Below are 16,244 nucleotides of genomic sequence, written 5' to 3'. Positions count from 1 at the left end.
AGTTTTAGTCGCGCAGTATCCCATGTGTTATGGATATTTACTTGGCTGTTATTTGTATGTGTGTATCATTAACCGCTTTGTTCGGCCTATTCCGAAGTTCTCATGGATCCATTGGTAGACACGGGAGAACCTATCGTTTATGTTTTCTCTTTTGTTTACACTTGCACAGTTTTCTTGTTTTTGTGCTCATTTGGGAGTACGGATTGAACTATGAGCTATGAATCTAAGGCTTGGTCACAATCTGATTTCACCCTTGTTAGATACCAGATTAACATATGTTGCGCGCAGATTTACTGTTGTTATCTATGATTATCTATGATTAACTATGAATATCTATTAAACTTGATTTCTCACCAACACGCAAGTGTTTGACGTTTATTTTAACACATGTTCAGGTTTACAGTAGCTGCTTTGAAGCTTGAGGACACATAGGATGTTTACTTTTGTTTTGGACCTAGATTTAAAATGTAACAAGACAAGTTTATGTTATTTGAATATTATGCTTTATAATATATCGATTTATGTTGATTTATGTTCTTTATTTTCCCCGCTGCGCGTGCGCGATAAAATGTGTATTAATAAATATTGACACCAATAGTGTCACGAGTAATGAAACAATATGTGGCGCCCCGATGTATAATCCGCCTTTGGTCGGGGTGTTACAGATTGGTATCAGAGCTCGTTGACTTTAGGATAGGTGGTTAGACGTAACGACCTAGAAAACCTAAGAGTCCCCTCTCGCGCATGAGAGAAATCTCATGTTCGCGCGCTTATTGTTATTTACTCGTTATTTATTAAACATGCTGGCGCTTACGCAGTGTATGGTTTTATGTTTTATTTCACGATTTTTCGATTTTTATTCGTTTGTTGGAATTGAAAATCCGGAAAGTCATGGTGATACATGAATAGTTGACTTACAATTCCCATTTACTTTATGTTTTTAAATGGAAGATTGAAAAGTCATGGTGATACATGAATTGTCAATCTCCAATGCTTATTTCTTGTATGTTTTATATTGAAGATTGAAAAGTCATGGTGATACATGAATCGTCAATCTCCAATACATATTTACTCGTATATTTTAAATTGAGAATTTGGAAAGTCATGGTGATACATGAATTGTCGATTCCCAATTCGAATTCGTTCTGTATTAAGTTTACATTTAAATTCATGTTTTACTTCAGCATTTGATAGCATGTAACTTCGCGAAACAAGTTTTATAAGGTTATACTTTGCGCTGAAACCAAGTTATTAACTAAAACTAAAACTTTTATAGAATGCCTCCACTATCAGCTCGCTATCGCCAGAGAGAAGCATCACGCAGGCGTAAACAGCAACGTTCCCAGGAAATGGCCGCCGCAATAGCCCAAGCCTTAAACCAAAACAATGCTAATACCTCCAGCTACAACATTAAATCCTTTCATGCGGGTAAACCACCCAAGTTCACAGGTCTCGAGGGAGCCACCGTGATGCTCCAGTGGCTCGAGAAGATTGAAAACACTTTCCTCCATACCCAATGCCCTTCAGACAGACGAACCCTCTATGCCTCAAGTGTCCTGGAATCTAGGGCGCTTACATGGTGGAATGGAGTAGCTCATGCGCGTGGCGCAGAAGCTGCTTCTAGCGTACCTTGGGAAGAATTTAAGGATCTCCTAATGCGAGAATTCTGCCCTCCCAACGAAGTCAATCGCCTGGAAGAAGAATTCTGGAACTTGAAACAGTACAGCGGCGAAGCGCGCGAGTACGCGACGCGCTTCCACGAGCTAAGCTTACTGGTCCCTCACCTTGTTACCCCTACCCGCCGAGCCATCGAGAAGTTCCTTGGGGGTCTCCCCATGGAAATTCAAGACTCCGTATGGGCCAGAAACCCAGCAACCCTCTCTGACGCCATCGAGTTGGCCGCTGTGCTCAGCGACAACCATGTCAGAGCAGGAACCCTGTTCCTGCGGGGAGCTGAGAAGACCAAACCCACCAAGACTGTCCCTGAACCATCAGAAACCAAACCAGAACCCTCACACCATAATAACCCCAAACGCAAGCGCAGAGCCTATGCGCTTACCAACCCTCCCATTGTCCAGCAACCCATTTATCAATCCCCAGTTTACGCGCCTAACCCACTGTCAACCTACCCAGCACCTCCTGCAGTCCACAACTATGCCTTAACCACTCCAGCACTTCCTGCCCCGCCAACTAAGAAACCTTACACAGGAAACCAACCCTTCTGCCCAACCTGTAGACTTCATCACCCACCTCAAACCCCGTGTCGACAATGTAACAGATGTGGCCGCACTGGTCACACTACAGAGTACTGTAGAACCCCTCCCACCAATCCAATTGTGCAAACACCACCAGCCTACCCGCATAACCCACAACCAACATACCAAAACCCACGACCCAGGTCGTGCTATAACTGCGGTGATCCCAGTCATTTCCGGAACGCGTGCCCGAGGCTACAAGTCCAGATTACTCAAGCGAATCCGGTGAACCAAATTTCGAACCAAGCGGCGCGAGGCCGAGCCTTTAACATAACAGCGCACCAAGCGCAAGCAAATAATGACGTAGTTAATGGTACATTTTTACTTAACGGTCACTATGCATCTGTACTTTTTGATACTGGCGCCGATAGAAGTTTTATCTCTCGCGCTTTTGAGCAGAAGCTTGCGCGACCGCGCGATAGCTTAAGCGAAAACTTTTCAGTTGAATTGGCTAATGGTGAAACTATTTTATTAAACGCTGTGATTAAAGATTGCACGCTGAACCTTAACGAAAACGATTTTCTAATTGACCTCATTCCTATGCCTCTTGGAAGTTTTGATGTTATCATTGGTATGGATTGGCTCTCGCATAATCGCGCCGAAGTTATTTGCGCTAAGAAGTTGATTCGCATTCCTCGTGAAGATGGTGATCTTCATATCTTTGGCGAGAAACCCTCCCGCGGTCTTAAGCTTATGTCTTGCGCTGAAGCCCGGAAACTCATGCGGAAGAAATGTGTTGCATTTTTAGCCCATGTGGTTAAACCTGATGGAGAAAAGAAGAAACTTCGCGATATCCCTGTTGTGCGTGACTTCCCTGAAGTTTTTCCTGATGATCTTCCTGGTATCCCTCCCGCTCGTGAAGTCGAGTTTCGTATTGATCTTGTCCCTGGTGCTTCCCCCGTAGCTAAATCTCCTTATCGTCTTGCACCCGCTGAAATGCAAGAATTGGCAAGCCAACTTCAAGAGTTGACAGCTAAAGGATTCATCCGCCCTAGCTCTTCGCCCTGGGGTGCTCCGGTGTTGTTCGTTAAAAAGAAAGATGGATCGTTTCGCATGTGTATTGATTACCGCGAGTTGAACAAACTCACCATTAAAAACCGGTATCCCTTACCGCGTATTGACGATCTCTTTGATCAACTCCAAGGTGCCTCTTGTTTCTCCAAGATCGATCTCCGTTCTGGCTATCACCAGTTGCGTGTTCGTGATGAAGATGTTCCCAAGACTGCTTTTCGTACTCGTTATGGCCATTTTGAATTCTTGGTCATGTCCTTCGGTTTAACCAACGCACCCGCCGTTTTCATGGATCTTATGAATCGGGTGTGTAGGCCTTTCTTGGATAAATTCGTGATTGTATTTATCGATGATGTTCTGGTGTATTCTAAGACCAAGGCCGAGCATGAACAACATCTCCGATTGGTATTGCAAAAGCTTAGAGCCGAGCAACTCTTTGCCAAACTCTCCAAGTGTGATTTCTGGTCGGATGAAGTACAGTTTCTTGGTCATGTTGTAAACAAGATGGGTATTCATGTCGACCCATCCAAAATTGAAGCAATCAAGAACTGGATTACGCCATCTACTCCAACCGAAATCCGTTCCTTCTTGGGCTTAGCTGGTTATTACCGGCGTTTTATTTCGAACTTTTCAAAGATCGCTTTGCCTTTAACAGCTCTAACGCACAAAGGTAAGCCGTATATTTGGGGCTCGAAGCAAGAAGAAGCCTTTCTAACGCTCAAGCGTTTGTTGTGTGAAGCTCCTGTTCTTGCGTTACCTGAGGGAAGTGATGATTTTGTTGTGTATTGTGATGCCTCTAACCAAGGTCTCGGTTGTGTTCTTATGCAACGAGGCAAGGTTATCGCTTACGCATCAAGGCAACTTAGGATTCACGAGAAGAATTATACAACTCACGATCTCGAACTTGGTGCAGTTGTTTTTGCCTTGAAGATCTGGAGACACTACCTTTATGGTACTAAGTGTATCCTCTACACTGACCATAAAAGCCTTCAGCATATCTTTGATCAAAAGGAACTTAACATGAGACAACGCCGATGGAACGAACTCATCAGCGATTACGATTGTGAGATCCGGTATCATCCTGGTAAAGCTAATGTGGTAGCTGATGCGCTCAGCCGTAAACCCAGCCAGCTTAACTATATCTTGCCGCGCACCCAGCTTCATTTCGCGCCGATCCTAAACGATCTTGAATCGCGCATTCGCGACTCGCAGCGCGCATCCATCAGCAATGGCAACCTTCGCGCCGAGTTAGCGTGTGGCGCGGAAGCGCATTTTGTCCCTAATCTGAGTGGAATTCTCTGCTATCTCAATCGCATCTGGATCCCTTGTGATGAGAATCTTCGCGCTGATATCCTTTGTGAAGCGCACAAATCTCGATATTCTATTCATCCTGGCGCTGATAAGATGTACAAGGATTTGCGCATTACTTATTGGTGGCCCGGTATGAAAAAGGATATTGCTGTGTTCGTAGCTAAGTGCCTGACTTGTTCTAAAGTTAAAGCTGAACACCAACGCCCATCTGGTTTGCTCGAACAACCAGAAATTCCTACGTGGAAGTGGGAAGGTATAGCAATGGACTTTATTACCAAGTTACCTTTGACAGCAAGCAAACATGATAGCATTTGGGTAATAGTGGATCGTTTGACCAAGTCTGCTCATTTTCTGCCCATTCGTGAAACCTACCATGTTGAGCATCTCGCGCAGCTTTACGTCAAGGAAATTGTCTGCCGCCATGGTACTCCTTTGAGCATCATATCCGATCGCGATGGCCGTTTTATATCTCGCTTTTGGAAATCTCTCCAATCTGCGCTAGGAACTCGCTTGGACATGAGTACGGCATATCATCCTCAGACTGACGGTCAGTCTGAGCGAACCATTCAAACCCTTGAAGATATGCTTCGATCTTGTGTTCTTGATTTTGGAGGTAATTGGGATTCACACCTACCTTTGATCGAGTTTTCTTATAATAACAGCTATCATTCTAGCATTGGTATGGCCCCATTTGAAGCACTTTACGGTCGAAAGTGCCGTTCACCGATTTGTTGGAACGAAGTGGGTGAAGTTCAAATCACAGGACCCGAACTAGTTCAAGAGACAACCGATAAAATCGCCAAGATCCGTGATCGTCTGCTGACTGCCAGAAGCCGGCAGAAGAGTTATGCTGATCGCAGGCGAAAGCCTCTCGAATTTCTAGTTGGTGATCTTGTTCTCCTCAAAGTGTCGCCTTGGAAGGGTGTTGTCCGCTTTGGGAAGAAAGGTAAACTTGCGCCTCGTTATGTTGGGCCATTCAAGATTCTCGCGCGTATAGGAAAAGTTGCCTACAAACTTGACCTGCCGCCCGCGCTCAGCAATGTGCATCCAACGTTCCATGTATCCAATCTCAAGAAGTGTTTAGCTGACGAGAACCTTCACATTCCTCTTGATGAAGTTCAAGTTGATGAATCTATGCATTTTGTTGAGAAGCCCGTGGAGATTATGGATCGCGAGGTGAAGAAAACCAAGCGCAGTCGCATCCCTATTGTTAAAGTTCGTTGGCAGTCCAAGCGCGGAGCCGAGTTCACTTGGGAAAGGGAAGATCAGATGAAGATCAAGTACCCGTACCTTTTCTCTGCGCCACCTACTACGAGTTAAATTTCGGGACGAAATTTCTTAAAGTAGGGGAGACTGTGACAACTGCCCGAATCCGACCCGACCCAGGTACCCGTTTCTCTGATCCGTTTCTTTTTTTTTTATGATTTAAAGTTTATTATTAATCTTTGTAAATTTAACTGAGTAAATTAAATATATTTATTTTTTTATTTGTTCATTCCCACCTCTTTCTCTTCCCCTTTCTTTCCGCCGTCCCGCCTTCCTTTCTTGTCGTCCCGCCTCTTTGTCTTGTCGCCGTCCCGCCCTCCTGCTTAACCCTTAAGCCTTGAACCCTCCTTTGCTTGTCCTTTGGTTCTTCCCGCGCTAAGGAAGCCTGCGTGAAGACATCTTGTTCCTGCAATGCGTGAAGAGAACTCTTCTCGCAGCGCGCTAAGAATGTATGTTCTTCCCGCGATGCGCTAAGAATTCTAGTTCTTCACGCAGCACGCTGAGAATTTGTAGTTCCCGCGGCGCGCTAGGAATTTATGTTCTCGCAGTGCGCTAAGGATTGTTGTGCCAGCCTTCGCGCTCGCGCACACAGCCTTCTCGCGCTGAACCCTTGTTTAAATCTAGCCGTTTGCTTTTGTGTTGACTTATCTTTTGAGCTGTTGACCTGCTTTGCTTTATGTCTGAATAGTTGCTTTCGGCGCTGCATGCGTACCAACCCCATTGGTTGGTAGATAAAGTAACTGACATTATCTTTTGAGGATCTGCTTTTGCCATGCTTAACCTGTACCTTTTTCTGTCTCCGCCCATGCTTTTTACTGTTCCCTGACAGCTTTCCCTTTTGCTTTTCCTCTTTTCCTGCTGCCATATCTTTTGAGATCTTTTACTTTTTGCTTTTGATATCTTTTGTTATCTTTTGAGATCTTGCTTTTGGAATCTTTTTGCTGTTATCTTTTCTTTTACTTTTGGAGATCTTTTCTAGGGTTTATGTCCCCTAGGGTTTGCCTATAAATAATAGTAGTATTTTCTTAACACTTCACACACTACACTTATTATCTCTTCCTCCCTCTTGCTCTCTGCCGTTGTCCTCCTGCCGCCTCTCTTGCCTCCGTCTTCCTCCTTGTTCTTCCTGCTTTTCCGGTAATATATTATATATAATAATTTACTTATTAATTATGCTAACTTATTACCTAGACCTAAAACCGATCGTTGAAACATAATCTTTAATTATAGGTTAACTTTGCTTGTTTAAGAGTTGGTTCTTGCATTATCTTACATCGCATCTTTATCAAGTGAGTAATCTCGTATCTAATCCCTTTTTGTTTTAATGTTTTGGGATGTTCATGTGTTCGTACAAAACTGAGTCTTAAACTGTTTATGAAGTTTTAGTCGCGCAGTATCCCATGTGTTATGGATATTTACTTGGCTGTTATTTGTATGTGTGTATCATTAACCGCTTTGTTCGGCCTATTCCGAAGTTCTCATGGATCCATTGGTAGACACGGGAGAACCTATCGTTTATGTTTTCTCTTTTGTTTACACTTGCACAGTTTTCTTGTTTTTGTGCTCATTTGGGAGTACGGATTGAACTATGAGCTATGAATCTAAGGCTTGGTCACAATCTGATTTCACCCTTGTTAGATACCAGATTAACATATGTTGCGCGCAGATTTACTGTTGTTATCTATGATTATCTATGATTAACTATGAATATCTATTAAACTTGATTTCTCACCAACACGCAAGTGTTTGACGTTTATTTTAACACATGTTCAGGTTTACAGTAGCTGCTTTGAAGCTTGAGGACACATAGGATGTTTACTTTTGTTTTGGACCTAGATTTAAAATGTAACAAGACAAGTTTATGTTATTTGAATATTATGCTTTATAATATATCGATTTATGTTGATTTATGTTCTTTATTTTCCCCGCTGCGCGTGCGCGATAAAATGTGTATTAATAAATATTGACACCAATAGTGTCACGAGTAATGAAACAATATGTGGCGCCCCGATGTATAATCCGCCTTTGGTCGGGGTGTTACATACAGTTAGTCGTGCACAGCTCAAGAAAGGAATAACCATAAACGGTGAACGTAACCGCATGCAGGTGAGTTTCTAGCCCATTCCTTGTTATGTTTTCGGGGCTGTGTGCATACTCGATGTGATAGTTAATACACTTACCTTAAATGGTAAGTGTATGCCATGTATGACTTGTATGTTAATTATGTATATCTTAAACATGAATGAAAGCTTGTCGGTGCGTAAACGATCTTCGGATATTGCATGCATTTCCAGGTGATGGTTTGATGATATGATTGTGTATATGATGAATGAATGATGTGTGTACGTATGAAACTTTCAATTATATATATGGAAAGGTATGATATGGAAGTAGGAAAGAAAGGGAGACCGGACCCTAATAATATCCGAGGAAGAAGGGAGACCGGACCCTAATAATATCCGAGGATGGAGGGTACCGGACCCTAATAATATCCGATGTATGTAGGACGCAATGCTCTTTATAATGTAAGGATAGTTATGAATGTATATGGAAGAATGATGGGCAGATTAAGTATGTAAAGCGTACATTCGGGCACGTATATGTGTATGTAAAGTAAGTTATCTGATTAACTAGAACTCACTCAGCGTAGCTGACTTTTAGTATGCACGCAGGAAAATAGGTTGAGGCAGCTCGCGTGACTGAAGACACATGGCATGGAATCAAAGATACTGGCATCTAGAGAAAACGTTGGATGTTTTAAAGACTATGTTTTATTTTTAAATGATTATGAATGTTTTATAAGACAAGATTTAAAGGTTATGTAAAATGTTATGGTTGAAGTTTTATATTCCGCGTAAAGTTTTAATTAACTCTGATATTTAGAACTGTATTTATAAGTAAATCCAACGTCCAATGTAGAGCACCGGTAACGGGTCCTTACATTTACTTTTATACTTTTTAGGATTTACTTTTCATATATGTTAGACCATGCGTAGTGGTAGGGTCGGAGATACAAAATGCCTGATGATCATGGTGACTGGTGAGAAGCGAAAGGGCTGGAGATACAAAATGCCTGATGATCATGGTGAGCCTATTATGCACGACATGCCTTTCAAAAAGGATCTTCTCTATGAGTTCGTCGCGTGGGAATTCGACAACAGTTTTAGAGAGGTGATCATTCACTGTGGCAACATGCATCACCTCCGCTTCTTCGATGAGCACGAATCGGTGGGTCTCAGCAAGAAGGACTTGCTCAAGTTATACAAGTCACCCTTATCAACTGTAGAAAACTATCGTCGAGACAACACCGATCATATATTGTTGAGAAGTTCAACAAGTTTGTACGCTTTCTTGTTGACAATTATCCATTTGATCACGACGATGTCTTCAATTATGAGACCAATTGAAGACCGATGATGAGGAATAATACGAGAAGACTAGAGGGAGACTGTAGAGCCCATTTTGTGCATTTAGTCTTATGTATTATTTCCGAGACATATCGTGTTTGTAATAATTAGTTGTTGTATGTTTGGGCCAAAGGCCATGTAAACAAAAGCCCATTTTAGCCCACCAATGAATGTGTGCATGATATGCTCTCACCTATATAAGATAAAGCATATTCATGCACAAACTAACCTTTTGCCAGTGGCGGAGCCACAATATCACCATCGGGTTCGGCCGAACCTGGTCCTTTTTCGGTTTTATATATAACCTATAGTGTTGATTAACGAGCGAACCCATTCTTTTTCCGCGAGCGAACCCATTATCGTTTTAAAAATGTATCGAACCCATTGATTATAAAAATTTAGTTAATAAACAAATAAAAACATCGGCCATCGACTCAACAACCGATTAACTTTTTTCTTTGCCGTTCGCCTCAAGGTTTCGACCATCGCTAGCAACCAATGCATGTTGGTCTATCGTTAGATAAATGTTTTTCTTCAATGTAGCATGTGAAGTCGGATTTGCATAATCATGTGGGCGAAGATTATATAAATGATGCTTGTATTTGTTGTATTGAGAATGAGTTTTTTTTTCAAAGTCGCGATTGATGATATTTTTCAAATCATGAAAACACGCAAGGAAAAATTAAAATTATAATATGCAATATCTTTATATTTAATGAATGACTTTGTATTTTTTTTATTGTTAACGATATAATTTTGTTATGATAGTGATATTGCAATTTTTCTATCTAACCGAATGATCAACCCAACCCGACCAGAACTATTCAGGCACAAAAACTTTGACACCAGAAAAAAATTAAGCATCGAAAATTCCAAACCCATTGAAAAAAGTGTCTGGCTCCGCTACTGCCTTTTGCAAATCTTATACATTCACCATCTCTCATCTCCTTATCTAAACTTTCCATTTAGGGTAATAAGAAACCCAAACAAGATCTGAGATCTCAGTTCCTCACTAGTGATTTTCGCTAGCTAACGTTGAGATTGATCTAAGTAACTAGTTGTTTGTTGTTTGTTGTTTGATCCGTCCATAGGACCTACAACCTGACCCTCTCTTTGCAAACAATCAACAAAATTAAATGAAGAAAGTTTATATTTGAAAATAAAATCTTGATAGATATGAAGTTAGATATTAGGGTTTGTTTGGTATGAAATGAACGATAGAATATGAAATGGATAAGGAATTTAAAAATGTTTTATGGGATGGTTCGAGATTATCAAACAATTGAAAGGAGGGAATATAGGAGGGCAAAAGCAAAAGTGAACTAAAAAAGTAATCAAGGAACCGAATAATAAAAACGTGGGGTTAGGGGTGTTTTTCGGGTTATTTATTCGGGTTTCGGGTCGTTCGGGTCGGTTTGTTCGGGTTTGAGCTCGAAACAAATTGACCCAAGAACCGACCCAAATAAGTTCGGTTTGTTCGGGTTTCGGGTTAAACGCGTAAGGTTCCTAGTTTAAAAATTAGAAAAAATTATCCACCTTTAACAATATCATAAATTAAAAAAATATATATTCCAAGCCATTATAAAACCATAATATACAGTCATATTCAATAATAACTTATAATATTTAGCAAAACATGAAATTTATCATATAAACATGCATTAGACGTGATAGAGTGTTATAGCATGTGGATCAATACTTGTGTATATTGAATAAACATGTTCAATACATATTGGTTTAAATACTATATTATTTAAGTTTTTGAATTGCCGATACATTCTTAACATGCTTTGTGGTAATTAATACATTGGGATTCAATGTGAAAGATCCAATATTAACTGGAGTCTTGAGAACGGCCGAACAAGAATACATATGGTCACTATGTTACTTCACCGCTTAACTACCCTATAAAAACTAGGGATACATGCATCAATGTATCATACTTCGGGTTATTAGGGTCAACCCAAATACCGACCCGGATATTTTATCTCGGGTTCGGGTTAGGGGTTGAATCGGTTCGGGTTAATTCGGATTGGGTTATTCGAGTCTCGGGTCGCTTTGATTCGGGTTCGTTATTCAGGTACGGTTAAAAAACACACCCCTACGTGGGGTAGAGGATTAGGGTTAGACTTGTTTAAAGTGAAAGAAAACCCTTATGTATTAAGAAGTGATTGCATTCAGCTCTTTCCTCAAATGATCAACTTGCCATTTTTAAGGATGACTCGCGCTATATATATTAAGCTCAACTTAGCATATAACATGCTGTCTTATGTTAGAAAAACTATATAAAATTGGCAAATGCATTTAAATTAACTTGGTAAGCATAAAATATCACATATGGTGGTATAATTAATATCAATTAGGGTAGAGGGAATTAGGTCAGAATCATATTGCTCTTGCATTTTGGAGGCTATTTAAGTCCAAGTACCCTTGATAGTAAACACCACATAATTAATTCCTTCTTATTCTTATTCGCAAGAAAGATGGAACACACAACAATAATAAGAATGGTGATGCTACTTGTGTTCGTTGGCTGGCTCTTTATTTGGGTTATACGGCCAACAGGAACCTACAAAAACACATGGACCCTCTCGCTTTCGAAACACCTAAACTCCACTTATTTTCGCGAACAAGGTTTCATATACACATATTATTTAACCTACTAGCCTTATTGTCTATGGACATTTTCTATAAAAATAAATATTTGAATACATTACTAAAAGCAGGTATGTTGTGTGTTTTCAGGAACTAATCTTGTGCTTTACCTCATTTCCAATAATGTTTTTGGCATCTTTGGGCTGTGTTTACCTCCATTTTCAGACAAAACATGTCCAAAAAAGGTAAATGTATTGTTACAACTTACAACCATGTATACAAGAGATCCATTGCAACACGTGCAATATGTTCTTAGATCACACATAATAAATCTAGCTAGCTCACTCATTTTTTGAGTCTTTATAAAAAAATAAAAGAGAATAGTACAAATGTGATGGTCATTTTCACTCTCCTATCTTGTTAAAATTGAAACAAAACACGAATAAGTTATTTTTCTTATTCGTTTGCTCATATAAGTAACCTACACATGTATATAACTATATATTGGTACAAAAAAATATGAATTAAATAGTTTGATAGTTGTTTTATACACGTAACACACATACACACTCGTGTATTGTACAACAAAAGGCTTTTAGTGAGCTACTGATCGGTAATCCGTCAGTGAAAGTGGTTCCTATTGCTAATGGTGTGACTAAAGTAATTATCGCCGAGTTACTAACTAAATTAATCGAGGGATTACAGGCGATAGCTTCAATGACATATTACCGATGGAGATTAGTGTTATATATAATCATGGCAATATCACAATTATCATTGATCAAAAAATAAAAAAAATAAAAAGGCTTACTTTTTTTTCTTCTAGCTAGTTATCTTAGAAATTTATATAATGTTGTTCATCCCATAAAAAGACTTAAATTTGTACAACTAATGGTACTTTTTTAAAGTTGTTGTAAAATGGAATGTTCACTGTTACAAACAGCAATTAAACTCAAGACGGGCCCAAATTGGAAGAGGTGAATTCGCTATCCCTAATATATAGTAAATTCATCTTTAATTTGTTTTCTAATTTTCATGTAACATATAATTTAGTTTTTTTGGTATATTTAAAATGAACATTTTTGTTTATCTTTATAATCTTAAACACCTAATTAATTACTTATAAAACAAATTAGTTTTTTTTATTGAGTTGATAATTTGTGCAGAAGTTTCACCAGAAGAAGATGGTTGGACTTCTGGAAACGGCCGATAATTGTGATGAATCCTCTAGGGATCGTGAGCGGGATGGAGCTCGTGTTTTCGGCCATGTTCGTTGCGTTATTAGGAAGGTCGTTATACAGTTACTTGCATTACAGCTTCGGTCACCTTCATATGCACATGCATAGAGTGGGGGAACCAGTGTAAGTACAATCCATGACACCATAGTCGGTACTGAGGATTCAAGTGCTCTATACACGAGAAAAGAAAAAAAATTGGGGGGTGGGGGTATTTTTTAAACAACAATTAATGTTATAACAATAAACATAGTAAAATCGTAGTATTAGCTCTGAGGTTTTAATGTTTTATATAGAGGGCGGGCATAATAAGTTTTTTTAATTTAATATTTATATTACAAAATGGTGCCTAGGCCGAAAGTCGACTCGCACTTGCTTGGGACCGGCCCTACACATAAACACATGTAAAATTAAAGAAGCGGATCTGACTTTGATTATATAGATGTTTTTTACTAATGATAAAATTAAAATGCAGATGGAAGACCAAGTTCAGGAGCGTGTCGTTGAGGCTCGGGTATATCGGGAACATAACATGGGCGTTTTTGTTCTTCCCGGTGACTCGCGGATCGTCACTATTACGTTTGGTTGGGCTTACATCAGAGTCGAGTATCAAGTATCACATATGGCTGGGGCATATATCCATGGTTCTCTTTAGCCTACACAGTATTGGGTTCATTATCTACTGGGGCATGACTGATCAATTGGAATTGGTACTACTAGCTAGCTACTGCTACTCATATCCTTCAAATTCTTTTATTTATTATGAATTAGGTTTTAGTAATATTACTCCTACTTATAATATTGTTTCGTTAAATAATTACATTGATATATATATACTAATAAAATGAAAATATAATACAAAAAAATATTAATTGATTTATTATGAAATAGGGTTTAGTAATTTTACACTCTTATAAATTTATTTATATCATCTTTGTATTACATTATTACACAGGTTCTAAAGCTACTTAAAAATTATATAAAATACATTATGCAATGTGGATTACAAGCTTATGTTTACAATTAACTTTAAAAATTCATAATTATAGTGTTATTATAAGAATCAAATTCTCTCTTTGTCGTAATTAGCCCTAAGGAGTAAGGACACATATCCAAGTGAAACTTTCTTTTATATTAATAAACTAGACTTAGATTAATCTCTGTTAAATATACCTGTAACATATTTATTAAACTATTTAATAAGAAAAAAACACACAATTTTGTGATGATGCAGATGAAGGAATGGAGCAAAACTTATGTTTCCAACATAGCCGAGAAATTGCATTTGTACTTGCAATAGTTATGTGGATTACAAGCATCCGTAGCATAAGACAAAAGATGTTTGAGATTTTCTTCTACGTCCACCAAACTTACATTCTCTATATCTTCTTCTACGTCATCCATGTAGGAGTGGCCTACTTTTGCTTAATTCTTCCCGGGATTTTCCTATTTATAATCGACAGATACTTGAGATTCCTACAGTCACAAACAAAAGTTAGGCTTGTCAGTGCGCGTTTGTTGCCTTGTAATGCCTTTGAACTTAACTTCTCCAAGATTGCCGGTAAGATAAAAAAAAAAGTTCATTTGAAAGAAATAGTTGCATTATGCAGCATAAACAATGCAACTTCACTTAATGCAACTATTTTTGTGAAATAAAAGTTACATTAGACAAATTTTTTTGTAGTGTGGTATATTCAAACTGTTTATATGAATTTATGATTAAAAGAAATCTAAGAAGTAACTAAATAAACAATTTCTGACACGAGTTAAGTACTATTATTTTTTATTTATAAGATCATAACTCAAAGCATAGGTAGATTACTATACGTATCAAATTTATCGCAGGATTGGAGTATAATCCAACAAGCATCTTGTTCGTGAACGTGCCATTAATCTCCAAATTGCAGTGGCATCCTTTTACAGTGACGTCCAATGCTAATACCGAGCCTGATATCTTGAGCATTGTTATCAAGTGTGAGGGAACTTGGTCCCAGAAGCTTTACAAAGAGCTTGCTCATTCACCGATTGATAGTCTTCAAGTCTCCGTCGAAGGGCCCTATGGACCTACAACGTCACATTTTCTAAGGTCGTTTATAATGCATAGAGTAAACATGATCTCAATGATGAAAGTATATTAAAAATGAACCATAATCTAGTCATGCAGTAATCTTAATCTATATATCTATACCTTTTTGTTAGGAATGATCATATACTTAAAAAGATATTAATTATATTAATAAAACATATTTATTTTTAATATATATCTTATTTAAAACTTTGAAATCCAATTATGTAATTTTTGTTTTCAATCAAATAGTAAATGGAAAATAAACTACATTAAATAATAATTAATGCATATTCGAAACCCAATTAAATCTTAATTTTCACATATTTTTGAGTTTATTTAAACTTGTTACAATACACTTTCATCTTATAAGATTTTAAAAAATATACACATCAATATTTTCCATCATGTGTGGTACATGGTTTCTAAGCTACTGGTTGTCTATTTTCGTCTACAGTTATGAGAATCTAGTCTTGATTAGCGGAGGCAGTGGCATCACCCCGTTCATCTCCATAATCCGTGAGCTTACATTCCAACAACTCAACGATAACCGCAAGATCCCAACAAATATTATCCTCATTTGCGCGTTCAAAAACTCGACGGATCTTTCAATGCTAAAACTCTTGCTTCCATTAACTTCAAACACTAGTACCACTTCAAATCTTTCTAAAATAAATCTTAAGATACAAGCCTACATCACTAGAGAAACCAAGCAGCAACAACCCCTCGAAAACACTGAGAAATCTCTTCGAACCATATCGTTCAAACCCAAGCCAAACGACTGTCCCATTTCAGCACCACTTGGACCCAACAGCTGGCTATGGTTATGTTTAATAATCGCCTCATCATTTATCATGTTTCTTGTTTTCTTGGGGATTCTCATTAGATACCATATCTACCCTAAAGAACTCATTGGAGGACCTTCAGCCTATAATTTCACTTTTAAAACTCTATGGGACATGTTTTTTGTATGTGTTAGCATCTTCTTGGCTACTAGTTTTGTGTTTTTGTGGTGAAAGAAAGAGAACGGTAAAAAGGAAGGGATGAAAGTGCAAAACTTGGAACTTCACGAAAGTGGAGAAATCGAAAGTTGTCCTGA

At 38.6% G+C, this 16,244-nt stretch overlaps 1 pseudogene across 1 annotated transcript; it reads left to right on the top strand.

Moving 5' to 3' along the window:
• Window positions 1-8,831: 8,831 nt before the first annotated feature.
• Window positions 8,832-16,238, top strand: LOC143608021 (ferric reduction oxidase 4-like; annotated as a pseudogene). Its single transcript, XR_013149121.1, has 6 exons — window positions 8,832-9,100; window positions 13,012-13,206; window positions 13,556-13,790; window positions 14,315-14,641; window positions 14,926-15,166; window positions 15,603-16,238. The product of XR_013149121.1 is annotated as a ferric reduction oxidase 4-like (transcript).
• The last annotated feature ends 6 nt before the right edge of the window (window positions 16,239-16,244 follow it).

The sequence above is a fragment of the Bidens hawaiensis genome, unplaced genomic scaffold, assembly GCF_021521415.1.
Source record: "Bidens hawaiensis isolate Kalapana, Puna unplaced genomic scaffold, B.hawaiensis_p1.1 tig00094255_1, whole genome shotgun sequence".
In the NCBI taxonomy this organism is placed as follows: Eukaryota; Viridiplantae; Streptophyta; class Magnoliopsida; order Asterales; family Asteraceae; genus Bidens; species Bidens hawaiensis.
This window is presented reverse-complemented; position numbering and strand designations above follow the sequence as displayed.